Source organism: Ischnura elegans, chromosome 5 (assembly GCF_921293095.1).
Source record: "Ischnura elegans chromosome 5, ioIscEleg1.1, whole genome shotgun sequence".
Lineage (NCBI taxonomy): Eukaryota > Metazoa > Arthropoda > Insecta > Odonata > Coenagrionidae > Ischnura > Ischnura elegans.
Window position 1 is genome coordinate 57,849,076 of NC_060250.1, and position 13,659 is coordinate 57,862,734.

At 38.5% G+C, this 13,659-nt stretch overlaps 1 long non-coding RNA gene across 2 annotated transcripts; it reads left to right on the top strand.

Moving 5' to 3' along the window:
• Positions 1-2,691: 2,691 nt before the first annotated feature.
• LOC124158933 lies at positions 2,692-13,066 on the top strand. 2 transcript variants are annotated; one of them, XR_006864887.1, is made up of 9 exons: positions 2,692-2,915; positions 7,185-7,286; positions 7,460-7,552; positions 7,741-7,833; positions 8,022-8,114; positions 8,303-8,412; positions 8,589-8,685; positions 8,875-8,993; positions 12,823-13,066. It is a non-coding gene; the product is annotated as an uncharacterized LOC124158933 (long non-coding RNA). The 2 variants fall into 2 exon arrangements; XR_006864888.1 differs by having other exon boundaries at positions 2,692-2,884.
• The last annotated feature ends 593 nt before the right edge of the window (positions 13,067-13,659 follow it).

Below are 13,659 nucleotides of genomic sequence, written 5' to 3' on the forward strand. Positions count from 1 at the left end.
TGTAGTGTATTAGCTTTGAACCAGGAAGAGAACTTTTTTGTTTCACCCGAAAAATTCCCTAATGGCACTCTCGATGATGCCATACAGGAATTCTACTACTTTTTCAGGTTGGGAGAGATGAGAGCATGGACCAAGGTATGATAATCTGTGAATACATTTGTAGTCTGAGGTAGGGTTGGATGATAAATTGTTGGACGAAAGGGGTCAGCCTAATCAGGAACTTATATCACAATCACTCAATTATTTTATGAATCCCTCTCAAGGAAAGGGTGAACAAAATTGACTTTATTCTTTTTCAGGGATGGTTCGAGCTATAGTTCCTTTCACCTTTCCAATCTCTGACATCATACTCTTTTTGGTACCTGATAACATCATCCAGTCAATCAAAGACTAAATGTCATAATCAACTTATGTAGCACTGCATTTAGCTCATCAAAAAGGACTGCATCATCTAGGAAGTGATGGCTTGAATTATAAATAACCGTTATAATGATTATCTTTCACACAATTTCTGATGGAACAATCTCTCGTAAAGAAAGAGAAGTAATGATGAATCAATCATCGGACATGAAGAACGTTAGGATGTATGGGAAATGATGATTTTGTTATAAAGAAAGAGTTCAGGTGGAGTAATTATTGGTAGATGTACTTTTTGAGTTTTGAAGAAATAATGATGTTGCTCATTCAAAATCTCAGAATGAGGAATTATTTCATGAAACCATTTTTTTTAAATAAAGTATAATAGGCTCTTATGTTTATATGTAATTTGGTGTGGTTTTCTAAAGAAACTTTCTTAATAATATCAAGTTATTGGGACATATCAGGGTTGGTGCCCAGCCTGCCTCAAGTAAGAAAAGCAAACAGGAAAATTTTAAAAATGTGTACGTCACTTAGGGAGAAACTCTTCTGCATGCCGCTTGTTTTTAACGTAGGGTTTCAGATGACTGACTCACACTGAAAACCAATAAGCCACTCAGTTCTCCTTGGACTTATGACCGGTGAAGGGGACAGAGAAGATAAGAAGTTTGTGTAAGAGACGCACCCCCATTTTCGGCTGCAATTTCTGGGGAAAAAAGGTGAGCCTCTTACATGTGCTTATCCGGCAAAATAATGTTTTGGATGCATTGTTCTCAGGTATTAAACTGGGTCAGATGGTTCGCACTGGCAAACATGGCCTTGCTATTCACCATAAGGCACCTGTCCAACACATAGACATGCTGGGGAACATTTTTATCTCAGGATTCACTCAGTCTGATTTCCAGACTCAGCGAGACACTTTTTTTACCACAAGTTCATCCTCTGCTACTTCATGTACAATGGGCCTTTCTTCAAACTCAAAGATAGTGTGGCCATGGGATCAGTGGTGCAGCGAGGCAGGGTTTTGGGGGTTAAAACCCCCCCAGAGCTCAGAGAGAATTTTAAGTTTAATCCATTTTACTTAATTGGATTGATATTACTAATAGAATGGTGCAAGGATTAATAAAATATCCCTCAGAAAGCCGTAAAACTCACCATTTTGAACCGTTTATCTTAAAATTCCTCAATTTATTAACCCTTTCGAGACGGCGGAGTTTTCGTCTTTGCATGACTGCTGTACTGAGCCCCAGGAGACTCTTCTTTCTCGTGGTACGGAGCATTTTTGGAGGGCATGCATTAAGAAGGGTCTCGTTGAACCTTTTTCGACCCCTCCACGCAGGGACTTCGCATTATCTCGGACTCCGAGAGTAGTTGTGCTCCCTCCTTTTGTAAACGCTGCTCAAAAGACAAATAATTCAATTCTTAGTTTATTTTTCTTGAGAAATGAATAAATGTTTATTTCGAAACCTGACTGGATAAACAATTGTATGACCGCTGTCCCTTACCACTAAGAGGGGTTATAAAAGATGAGGGGTCCGGGTACCTGCTTCCGGATTCGGAGGGTAAATCCTAAACCCTGCAGGGTTGGGTCCCGAGACAAAGACGACGTAAACCCGCAACTGTCCTAAAAGGGGAATATCTAGAAAACATATATATGTATGCGGTTTTCGTTCTCCTGGCTAGGAAAATCTCACACGTAAATATACGGCCGTCGTCTCCCGGGTCAGGAAACGTCCACAGGTATATACGTATACGTGTATAGTAGGGAAAAGGTTAATCTTCTTAATTAGTTGCACCTAAACCCCCACCCCCCAGCCTTAATTCATAGCTGCACCCCTGCATGGGATCACCACTTTCACTGGCCATAGCCAATTTTTTCATGGATAATTTTGAAGAAGAAGCAAGTATACCATGGAAGAAGGAATCCTCCTAAACCACGCCAAGGCAATCTCAGACCTCAAAGCATCCCAGCAGAAAAAAAGAAACTTGAAGAAGAACTTCTTTTGCTAATGGTTATGGCCAATTTTTAAATACTCAGGGCCTTGAAACCATGTAAGAATGACCCATCCAGAAGTGAAGGCCAACCGACCATTAAGGCCTGCCTCCTGTATTTATCCAGCATCTTCGGAAGGATACCAAGGTATCCTATAAAAAATACACATCATTTAATAAATAATGGACGTGGAAAAGTAAATACGAAGAGTTTATCCAAATATTTTCCATTTCACAATAAGTGGTACACAAACTATATCATATTTGAAATTCGCTCTCAGCACCCCTCCCCCGTTTCAAACAATTGAAAGGCGAATTGTCGTATTTCCGGCCGGCTAGATCGGAAGCTGTCGGGCTGGCGGTGGATCAATTCGTCTATCTCTCTGAATCGTCTCGTCATCGAAGATTTGTTGTACGCTTTTGATAGCATGAACTGGAAACAATTCAGAGGGAGATGGAGTCATTTTAAGCTCCCATATGCACCAACTGTACGTTTGGGCAATAGCAACGGTCATGTAATCAGCTATTTCATCAGGTAATTCGGAAGTGCATGCTGTTGTTACAAGGTGAGCACGCACGTGCAATGGAATCAGAAACTTTTTGTGTAATCTGCTTATGGTGTGATTGAATCATAGGTTTTACGGTTTCTGCACTGTGTAAACTCCATCTGTTGATGGTTTACATGAAAAATAGACCGCTTCGCATTCTATACTTCTCAAATCTGCTATGAAGATTTTCCGGGTGCCCATGTTGATCATAATTGGTGTAGCTAGATTATATTTTGATATTGCCCATAACTCAAACATAATTTCAAAAAGTCTTGTGGACGTAGTGTTGGTAGGGATGGGCGGTTATGAGAAAAAAACCGGTGTTAGGTTAACCGGTTATTTTGAGCGATAAGAATACCTGAGTATAATAACCGGACGAAAAAAACCGGTTATATTCAGGTTATATAACCTAAAGCATTGCGTGTTGCATACCTTCTAGTCTTAAAAAAGCCTACCGCATTTTTGAACTTCGTCTTCCTTCTTCGTGGTATAGTTCATCGTAGAGTCTTGCTTGTTTTTTTATTAGATAAGCAAATTAAAAATCGGTTGTTTTTCGATGCCATTTACCTGAGAATTAAATTATTTTTGCCATAACCGAAAAATAGCCCGAGAAAAATAAACTCTTTTGATTCCCGCACTCTCTCGCGAACCGTTGGAACTACCAGCACTTTTGCCGCTGCCACTGTATGAGGTTTTCCTGCGCCTCTACCGGCCACAGAGAACATTAAAACCGGTATTTTTTGATGCAATAGAAAAACCTAGTGGCCGGTTAAAACCTAGGCCACGAGTACTCGTTGGCATAACCGATGGCAGGCGGGAGAGAAAAAACCGGATGAGGGAGTACTCGTTGGGGAAACCTATCGCTGTGGGAAGGTTTTTATCAATGGAAAAACCTAGTGGCCGGTTAAAACCTAAGCGACGAGTACTCGTTGGCATAACCGATGGCAGGCGGTTATGGCAGGTTACAGGTATAGGTTTTTTCAATGCATCTCAACTAGTAAAAACTGTAACGAGTACTTGGTTATTCTCCGGTTATTGCAAAATAACCTGAGGAAAATAACCAAGGCGTTGGAGTAGATATGGATATGATGTACATGAATTATATTATTATGTTTGTGAAAGCATGCCTGCCATGTGACCAAATTCAATAATACAAATATGAATATTGAAAATTCGGGGGGGAGCCGGTACCCCCTTAGCTGTTTATACAATCACGATCGAAAGGGTCGTAGTTACCCATAAAATTTCGGGGGGGGGGGGGGTTGTTATGGACCCCCTAGCTTTTAATAAACTTAGTTACATTCAAACACACTCATGGTTAGGGGGTTCTGTCCCCCCCGGGTGGACCGTAGTCTCGTTAGAAAATCTGGGGGGTTAGACACCCTTAGATCTCTGTTATAAATTTAGTTATGTTAAAGAATGGCTGCGACATTGGAGTGGCTAGGGAGTCTCAGCGGACCCGGCCGCCTATAAAAATTCTGGGGGGGTATGATGACCCCCCTAGTTTTTTATGTAGATTTTGTTACTTTCAAGCACGGCTGTATCTGGGGGCGTCCTGGCCCCACAGAAGGGGTCGTAGTCCCCCATAAATTTTCGGGGGGAGGGGGGGTTATGGCCCCCCTAACTTTTTCGTTTTTGACTCAGTTACATTCAAGCACTGTCATATTTAGGAGGTCCGGCCCCCCCTGGAAGACCGTAATCCCGCTATAAAATATGGGTGGCGGGACCCCCCCCCCCAGAATTTTTATAGGCGGCCGGGTCCCCTGAGACTCCCTAGCTACTCCGATGTCGCAGACATGCTTTATGTATAGCATAGATATATAGCATAACTAAATTTATAACAGAGAGCTAAGGGGGTCCCGCCCCCCAGATTTTCTAGCGGTACTACGGTACTCCAGGGGGGGCCGGGCCTCCTAAATATGACAGTGCTTGAATGTAGCGGAGTCTAAAACGAAAAAGTCAGGGGGGCCATAACCCCCCCCCCCCCCGAAATTTTAAGGGGGAATACGACCCCTTCTGTGGGGCCAGGACGCCTCCAGATACAGCCGTGCTTGAAAGTAACAAAATCTACATAAAAAATTAGGGGGGTCACCATACCCCCCCAGAATTTTCATAGGCGGCCGCGTCCCCTGAGCCTCCCTAGCCACTCCGATGTCGCAGACATTCTTTAACATAACTAAAATTATAACAGAGATCTAAGGGGGTCTAACCCCCCAGATTTTCTAACGAGACTACGGTCCTCCCGGGGGGGACAGAACCCCCTAACCTTCACTGTGCTTGAATATAAATAAGTTTATTAAAAGCTAGGGGGTCCATAACAACCCCCCCCGAAATTTTTTGGGGAACTACGACCCTTTCGATCCTGATTGTATAAACAGCTAAGGGGGTACCGGCTCCCCCCTGAATTTTCAATATTCATATTTGTATTATTGAATTTGGTCACATGGCAGGCATGCTTTCGCAAACTAATATAATATTTCATGTACTTCATATCCATTTTACTTCCGCAATAGCTACTCCAACGCCTTGGTTATTTTCCTCGGGTTATTTTGCAATAACCGTAGAATAACCAAGTACTCGTTACAGTTTTTACTAGTTGATATGCACTGAAAAAACCTATACCTGTGACCTGCCATAACCGCCTGCCATCGGTTATGCCAACGAGTACTCGTCGCATAGGTTTTAACCGGCCACTAGGTTTTTCCATTGATGAAAACCTTCCCACAGCGATAGGTTTCCCCAACGAGTACTCCCTCATCCGGTTTTTTCTCTCCCGCCTGCCACCGGTTATGCCAACGAGTACTCGTGGCCTAGGTTTTAACCGGCCACTAGGTTTTTCCATTGATAAAAACCTTCCCACAGCGATAGGTTTCCCCAACGAGTACTCCCTCATCCGGTTTTTTCTCTCCCGCCTGCCATCGGTTATGCCAACGAGTACTCGTGGCCTAGGTTTTAACCGGCCACTAGGTTTTTTTTGCATCAAAAAATACCGGTTTTAATGTTCTCTGTGGCCGGTAGAGGCGCAGGAAAACCTTATCCAGTGGCAGCGGCAAAAGTGCTGGTAGTTCCAACGGTTCGCGAGAGAGTGCGGGAATCAGGGGTCAAATTATTTTTCTTAGGTTATTTTTCCGTTATGCCAAAAAAAACCGAGTACTCAGGTTAACCGGCGTCGAAAAACAACCGGTTTTTACTCGGTTAACCTTTTGAAAAAACCGGTTATAAATAAAACCGGTTATTTTTGCCCATCCCTAAGTGTTGGTAGTGACTAGCGTTTTTCTTGTGATCGCTCCGTGGCATGACTGTGGTAACACCTGTTGTAAACCCCCGCAGGATATGTCCTGTCTGGATTTTTAATCACTGGAAAGTAGGTACTAGAAATTTTTGCAAATGTGTGCATAAGAGGAACTAATTATTTATCTTCATAATTTTCATTTCGCGCCCTTCTCGTTTTATTGCACGTACCGTTTACATCCATCGCGATGAACGAGTTGAGTCCGATAATTTCGCTCGTTGACTAACAAAAATTTTAAAAGTGATTGTAACTTAAAAGTCCCTACATTAATCTTTCGGCTTTCTGAGCAATTTACCGTCTGGAACTGCTCATTTAGAAGTTCTTTATTATAAATAAGCAAATTTTATCATACTTGACGGGATTTAACTTCATTTTGTGCCTATTTTAATATGCATATACTCCGTAAATGCGGCTAACTGAAGATTGAACCAAACTTAACTTATATTTCTCCATCAGACACTAATTTTTTATGGCAGAAAATTCTTTTAACTTAAGAATTGAAGATGAAGTTGCCCATGTAGATGAAATACTTATGGATTTATGAGTAATTCACCTTATTTAGCTTACATCTTCACATGCTTTTCTTGACCACCTTTATTTCAGTCATTCTTCTCTTTGAGATGCTGTGATAGAAGATGGATTTTAGAGTTTAAGGCAAATCTGAAACATGGTCCTCAGCACAGATATGCGATTGGAAAGCACCCATTATTATTATGGAATGTTATCTATATGTTCAGCTCTCTTCTTAACACGTATTAAATCTTTGTGAAAGGGAAGAAGCCCCGTTTTATTAATGCATACAAAGGGAAGAAGCCCCGTTTTATTAATGCATCTGTGTTACAAAGTAATTTCTGGAATTATGAACCTGGTTTTGATAGGAATTTCCGACTGATTGATAAATGCTCTCCCAATTCAGATAGAAATTTAATGGTGTATAAATACTTAACTATTATCTGTGTGTGTGCATTACATTGTGTCGTCTTGTATACTTCCAGGTGTTGTAAGATAGGAGATGGCTAGAAATAAGGGCTCGAATGACTTCTGTACCTTGTTGTGCACTTCTAAATTGGTAAAATATGTTCAAGAAACTAATTAAGGTAGGATACATTTAGAGTTACAATTTGTTTTGCACAGTGATGAACCTGTTGGATAGGAATTGCCGACTGATCGATAAATGAAGCTAACCACTCTCTGATGACAATTAAGAGTGTACATGTTCATTTAAAGTTTGCAAAAATGTCTCACATTGGATGTTTGACTCCTCTTTTAGGGTATGGAGAAGAATATCAAATGAAATGTGAAATTTGAATGATATTTTGATGCAGTACTTTGTGGAACTCCCCATTTTGGATGTGGTATTGAAGTAAGTTTGGTTAAAGTTTTATTTTTACCCAGAGCCAGGGATAGATTTCAAAATGATGAACCTTTCTTGATAGGAATTGCCGACTGATCGATAAATGAAGCCAATCTCTATCTGAATAAAAGTGAGATTGTAAATATTCTTTAAAATCTTATGGAGTTGTCTAAAATTGATTTTGTCTGCTCTTTTAGGGTATGGAGAAGAATATCAAATGAAATGTGAAATTTGAATGATATTTTGATGCAGTACTGTGTGGAACCCCCCATTTTGGATGTTTTATCAAAGTAAGTTTGGTAAAAGTTGTATTTTTACCCACCGCCAGGGGTGCATTTCAAAATGATGAACCTTTCTTGATAGGAATTGCCGACTGATCGATAAATGAAGCCAATATCTATCTGAATAAAAGTGAGATTGTAAATATTCTTTAAAACCTTACGGAATTGTCTAAAATTGGTTTTGTCTGCTCTTTTAGGGTGTTAAGAAGGAATATCAATGGAAGTGTGAAATTTGAATGAGATTCTGATGCAGTGCTGTGTGGAACTTCCCATTTTGGATGTTTAGCGAAGTAAGTTTGGTAAAAGTTTAATTTTTACCCACAGCCAGGGATGAATTTCAAAATGATGAACCTTTCTTGATAGGAATTGCCGGCTGATCGATAAATGAAGCCAATCTCTATCTGATTAAAAGTGAGATTGTAAATATTCTTTAAAAACTTACTGAATTGTCTAAAATTGGTTTTGTCTGCTCTTTTAGGGTGTTAAGAAGGAATATCAATGGGAATGTAGAGTTTGAATGAGCGCTGACCCTGCTTTACGTGGATCTACCAAACTCCTCATGTTGGCCATTTTGGAGAAATTAATTAGGTAAATGTTTTTCTTTACAATCTAGGATAGTTTTGAAAATGATGAACCTTTTTTGATAGGAACTGCCGTCTGATCGATAAATGAAGCTCTTTTTATTCTGACAAAACATCAAGTTCATCGTATTTGCTACTGAATGGAATGAGTGCAAATTAATGTGTGGTATTGTTTACTTCAAGGTGCTGTCAAGGAGTCCTTAATTGGAGTTGATGATTGGCATTGATGTCTTATTGGTTCGACCCTGTGAGAAAAATAATCTTTCCATAATTTGAGATGGTAAGATATGGCCATTATGCTGATACTAGGAAGAGTGATAAATCTCTTATTAAATGATGAGCCTCTTATTGATAGGAATTGCCGACTGACCGATAAATGAAGCTTTCTTTATTCTGATGCTGTTGGTAGTAATTTATTCTCCTTTTTTGGAATGTATGTTATCCTCAGTAGGCTTTTGTTTACTTTTAGGTGCTGTAAGGAAGTGCTATCGGAAAATAAATCTGGATGTGAAATAGTGGTATTTTACTTTGACCAGTTTGTATACCTACAAATGAAGTGCCTATTCATTGTTCAAGAAACTGAACAAGGTAAGATATATTATAATAAGCTTCAGATTAACGTTGTTGAAATTATTCTTGATAGGAATCAGTGACATTCAAATTAATTAATATTTATATTCATCATTGTGTCTGGTAAAATGTGACCTTGAATCAATGAGTTAATTGAATTACTTTTCATTCAGAATTTTGATAAGTAGGTCCCAATAAGAGGTGACCAATTTTCCATGCCTTGAAACATCCATTTCCGTCAGGTCTTAAATGTTGGCAATGCTTCATAAATAATTCTCTGAGGTAAATATCCGTTGTCAATGTTAATATTATGTGGATTACAGTAATCTTATTTTTGACCATAATCATGATAGATGTGATGGTAAGCCAGATATTTAGAGTGGAGTAATCTCTTAATTCATTTATAGTACCCTTGTGCTGTTGGGGACTGCTATTAGAGCTATTACTGTATTTGCACGAATCTAGCAAGATGAACACAATCCCCCTTTTTTGGAACTCCACTAAATTAAAGAAATTGAAATATATTTACTACAGTAAACTCTCGATTATACGAAGTCAGCAGGACCAGGAAATAGGCACTTCGTAATATCAAGTTTCGTAACTTTAAACATTTTTATTGAGTCACGAAATAATGTTTGCTTTTGTTCTGACCACCCTTTTTCTATCTTTATTGGCCTTGTTTAACGTTATCGGTGGCTATTTAAGTTGGTATTTCTTAAAAATGCTCTTTCTTATTGATTTTATGCTGTGAAAAATCGTTAAAAAGTCATATGACCTTAAACTTCCCGGTCTTTCAAGTTGAATATCAACGATCGTAGCACTAAAGAAATTCCCGTCCATTTTAGAAAACGCATTCAAATAACATCTTGAAAATTTTTGTACAAGAATTTAATCTGAGAATTTTGTGGTTAGTAACGAAGAGTAACTATTATCTTCGCACAAGGTAGTTATTTGTTTCCAACGCCAACGAAATTTTAACGGCAGCCCACCCAACTGCCATTTGTGATGCCCTCTATTGCTCAGTAAAAGAAAAAAAGAGGGTCATAGCCTGTTTCCAAATACCCTTCATAGGTTAATATTTATAGTTACTACCGTATCATCAGGTGAATGTACGATCTTTTAAAATACAGGCGGTCCTCGACTTTCGTACAATTCGCACTTTCGTACATTCAAAATTGACACCTTTTACTCGACTTTCGTACGCTAAATTCGGACTTTCGGACGCTGGTCTGTAATTTTTTTAAAATTCCCGCTATGTTTATTGCGCATCCCAACATTCAATTGTTTCAAATTGCAGTATTGGCAGTATATGCGAACAATATGAACGTATATAATGAAGGGAATTGTTGGTAATTGACTCTGATCTAGGTGATTTATTTGGGAGAGAGACTGCCTGCTATAGGCTCCTTTATCAAGAGAAGAGGAAAGCCTTCATTGAAGATATTTTTCAAAAGAAGTTGACTAGACATCATCGAATAGCTTTCAATAAAACTAGTAAGACCTTCTTTCTAATTGTGTTTTTTCGTTTGAGTGCTGTTTAATTCATGTAAACCTTCAGCAACGATATTGCACGACATATCACCCGAATTCCGTTTGTCTTTTTTGAATAACATGCGGAATATACGCGATCACGAATGTCACCTGCCAAACATCGAATTTTGGTGTAAAAATTAAAAGTTATCCAGAGTGTGGGTTCAACGAATACATTTTTTTATGCTACTTGATATGTCCTTTTATTTATAGTGGACGTAATAAGTGGAATGTCAACTTAAACGCCAAGAGGAAGTTTCACTCGATAGCCAACGGAGTTCTTGTTTTTTAAACTTATATTTGCATTTTCTGCGTATTTTCGAAATAAATTATATGATTTGAGGAGTTTTATTAATATATTATTAAAATTAAGTCAATTGAAATGAATTCCGTGAAAAAAAAGGTTTTAGTACGTAAAGTCCGCTCTTTTGGAACGTAACCCCTAATTAGTATGGAAGTCAATGGTTCGACTTTCGTACAATTCAACTTTCGTACAAGTTTTCGGGAACGCATTGTGTACGAAAGTCGGGGACCGCCTGTAGTTATTTTCATTATGATTTAGTCACGGTCATAAATTAAGTAGGAAATGATTTTCTACTGGCGAATATTTGAAATAAATGCTTTTCGGGTTCTCTGTCTGGCTGCTGTGTTCCATCATCTTTGCAAATATTATGTAGGGTTTAATTGGGAGTGTAAGAAATATCCCGTGTTACCTTTCTCATATGTTAAACTACTAATAAGGGGAGACCACGAACCTTGCTCCGCCTTTTTCAATGCCGTATTTTTTATGGCCTTCGGAATGGTGAACACATCCCTGAACTAGTAGTGGTTCCGTTGAATGGGCCTTAGTTTGGCTGTAATTAATTAACTTTCATGCTGTACTTTTCACAAGCTGCGTATAGTTTCATAATATCGCTCCACTCTGCTGACGGGTCAGGTGGGGTAGTGGTAGCATTTGAGGCTACCACCCAGAGGACCAGGGTTCGGGGCTTCGTGGCTATATACTTTGTCTTAATTGTGATCATACGGCGTCAAATTTTTCATTAATTTTAATTGCGACAAGCATAGACATGAGACTATTTTTTTATCATCATAATGGCATTTAGGTATTTAAACAGTGTCATTTCCAATGCGGAGAAGTGAAGGCTCCACTTGCTACTCTCCTCAAAAACATACCGAAAGATTAACGGGGGGCTATAACAGTAGCTTTTTATCTAAGAAATGACATTTGTTGGTGGGCCTCTTGTTATTATATTGGAAGGGCTACGGTGGATTTTGGGAAGCGGTGAGCACAAGACACATTTGGTGTAATTGTTGCTTTTAACCCTCTAGTGGGCGCGACTGTTATTTCTACACAACCGGGCGAATGGGGTTCTTTGCCCTTGTTATGTGCTTATATGATAGCACTCGATTTTTGTTAAAAGTAATCTTTATTTGTAGAAATTAGTTAAATCTTGTAGATTTATAGGTGATACAGATATTAGGGTACACAGGCGGTCGCGCAGCGTAATTTATACGCCACGTGTGACTGGTTCCTCTTGCTGATCTAAAAAAATTAGCTACAATACCTCGATCTTTGAAAACTCGCAATATAGACAGTCAAAGTACATTGTAGGAATACACGAGACTATTCCAGCCCGGAATGTACGTACGATGTTGAAATCCTTGGTTTTCGAAGATTAACGTATTTTATACGCCAGCACGCCCGGTCCAGGGTCATCAACTTTTATTTCATCCTATTTATTAATTGAAATTATTTTTCGGTATGCTTGTATTTTTAATTCTGGATTTTCATTGCTAAGCTATCAGGCAGCTTACTCCAGTATCCATAATTTAGGTTTAGCAACCTGCAATTGAAGGTTAAAAATTTTCATCTGATTGTAAGACTGCAAGAGTTGGATGGGAACTAAACCTCATCTTAAATGTGTGCAAATATGGTATTTTTCTTATTTGATAATGTGATAAGAACTATTCGTACTGACTGAGGTTATGTAAATAATTTCTTGAGGTTTAATATATTTCCTTTGTTAGGTACTGTTTATTTTATCAGCCATATGAAATAAGGTGGAGAGAAAATGTCAAATTGTTTCTATTCTTCTGATATCAACTAAGTGGGAGTTCCTTTTTTATCAATGTCAGACTCTTATTGCATTTTTTTTTTAAATCTTGTTTGTCAAGTAGGCTGGCAAAAAGGGAATTTCAGACTGATAGTTACTCAAGTATAATCTGCTCTTACTTGACTCATCTGACAAGGAATTCTCTTATTTGATCATTTCTGTGATCGAATCATTAGTTTTTTTATGCATTTATTTTTCAGGTTGCTGGGAAAGTACATTCCAAATGGTATGATCTTCAGGAGTATAAGATGGTAATCATTCTGATCATACTTTTCTCTGCTTAGTTAGTGAAATTTTACCATTGAATTGACTTTTGGAATAAAAATCTGAAGTGAGCTCTCTCTCCTGAAAATTACTATCTTAATAGGAATGTGTATTATTCAAGTTGAAAATAATTGTTTATGTACATAGTCTGAGAAATAATAAATTATTTTTGGCTATTGAGGTGATTTATTTTTTTTGCAATATGTAGATGGTGTCTCCGAAAGTGCTAAACCTCAATTTACCTTGGTTTCTAGTTCACAGAAATGTGGTGCCTACATGCTATTCATCACTTATTCATTTATTTAAAGCACATATTTGGAAATAAGTTAACAGAACAAACCAGAACTGTTTGTTCACGTAATCTGATGGTGCCTGTGCTGTTGTATTCCTCATGTGTTGATATGTGAGCTTAAGTTTTGTGGAATATGTAGAAGGAAATAATAAGATTTAAGTGATTGAAGAGGGTGGTTGTTTAGTTATCAATTGATGCATTTAGGTAGGAAATAGTGTCGTTCACTTACAAGGGAGAGTCCAAAATCCTCGTCAGTATCCATTCAAAATTTGTAGACTTGTAGGTTATTGGATGTTGTTCATGAATCCACCTCCATCTGGGGTTACAAAGGCAATAGTTCCCGAAATCAAGGTTCTCTCATGGTATTTTGTCATGATTCCTCCCTTTTTCTTTTATTGAGGCAGTTGATTCACCAGTTTTTATGGTGTGGCTGTAAAATTTCATTTTCTGCTTGGAATGTTTTAATTATTGGGTATGAGAT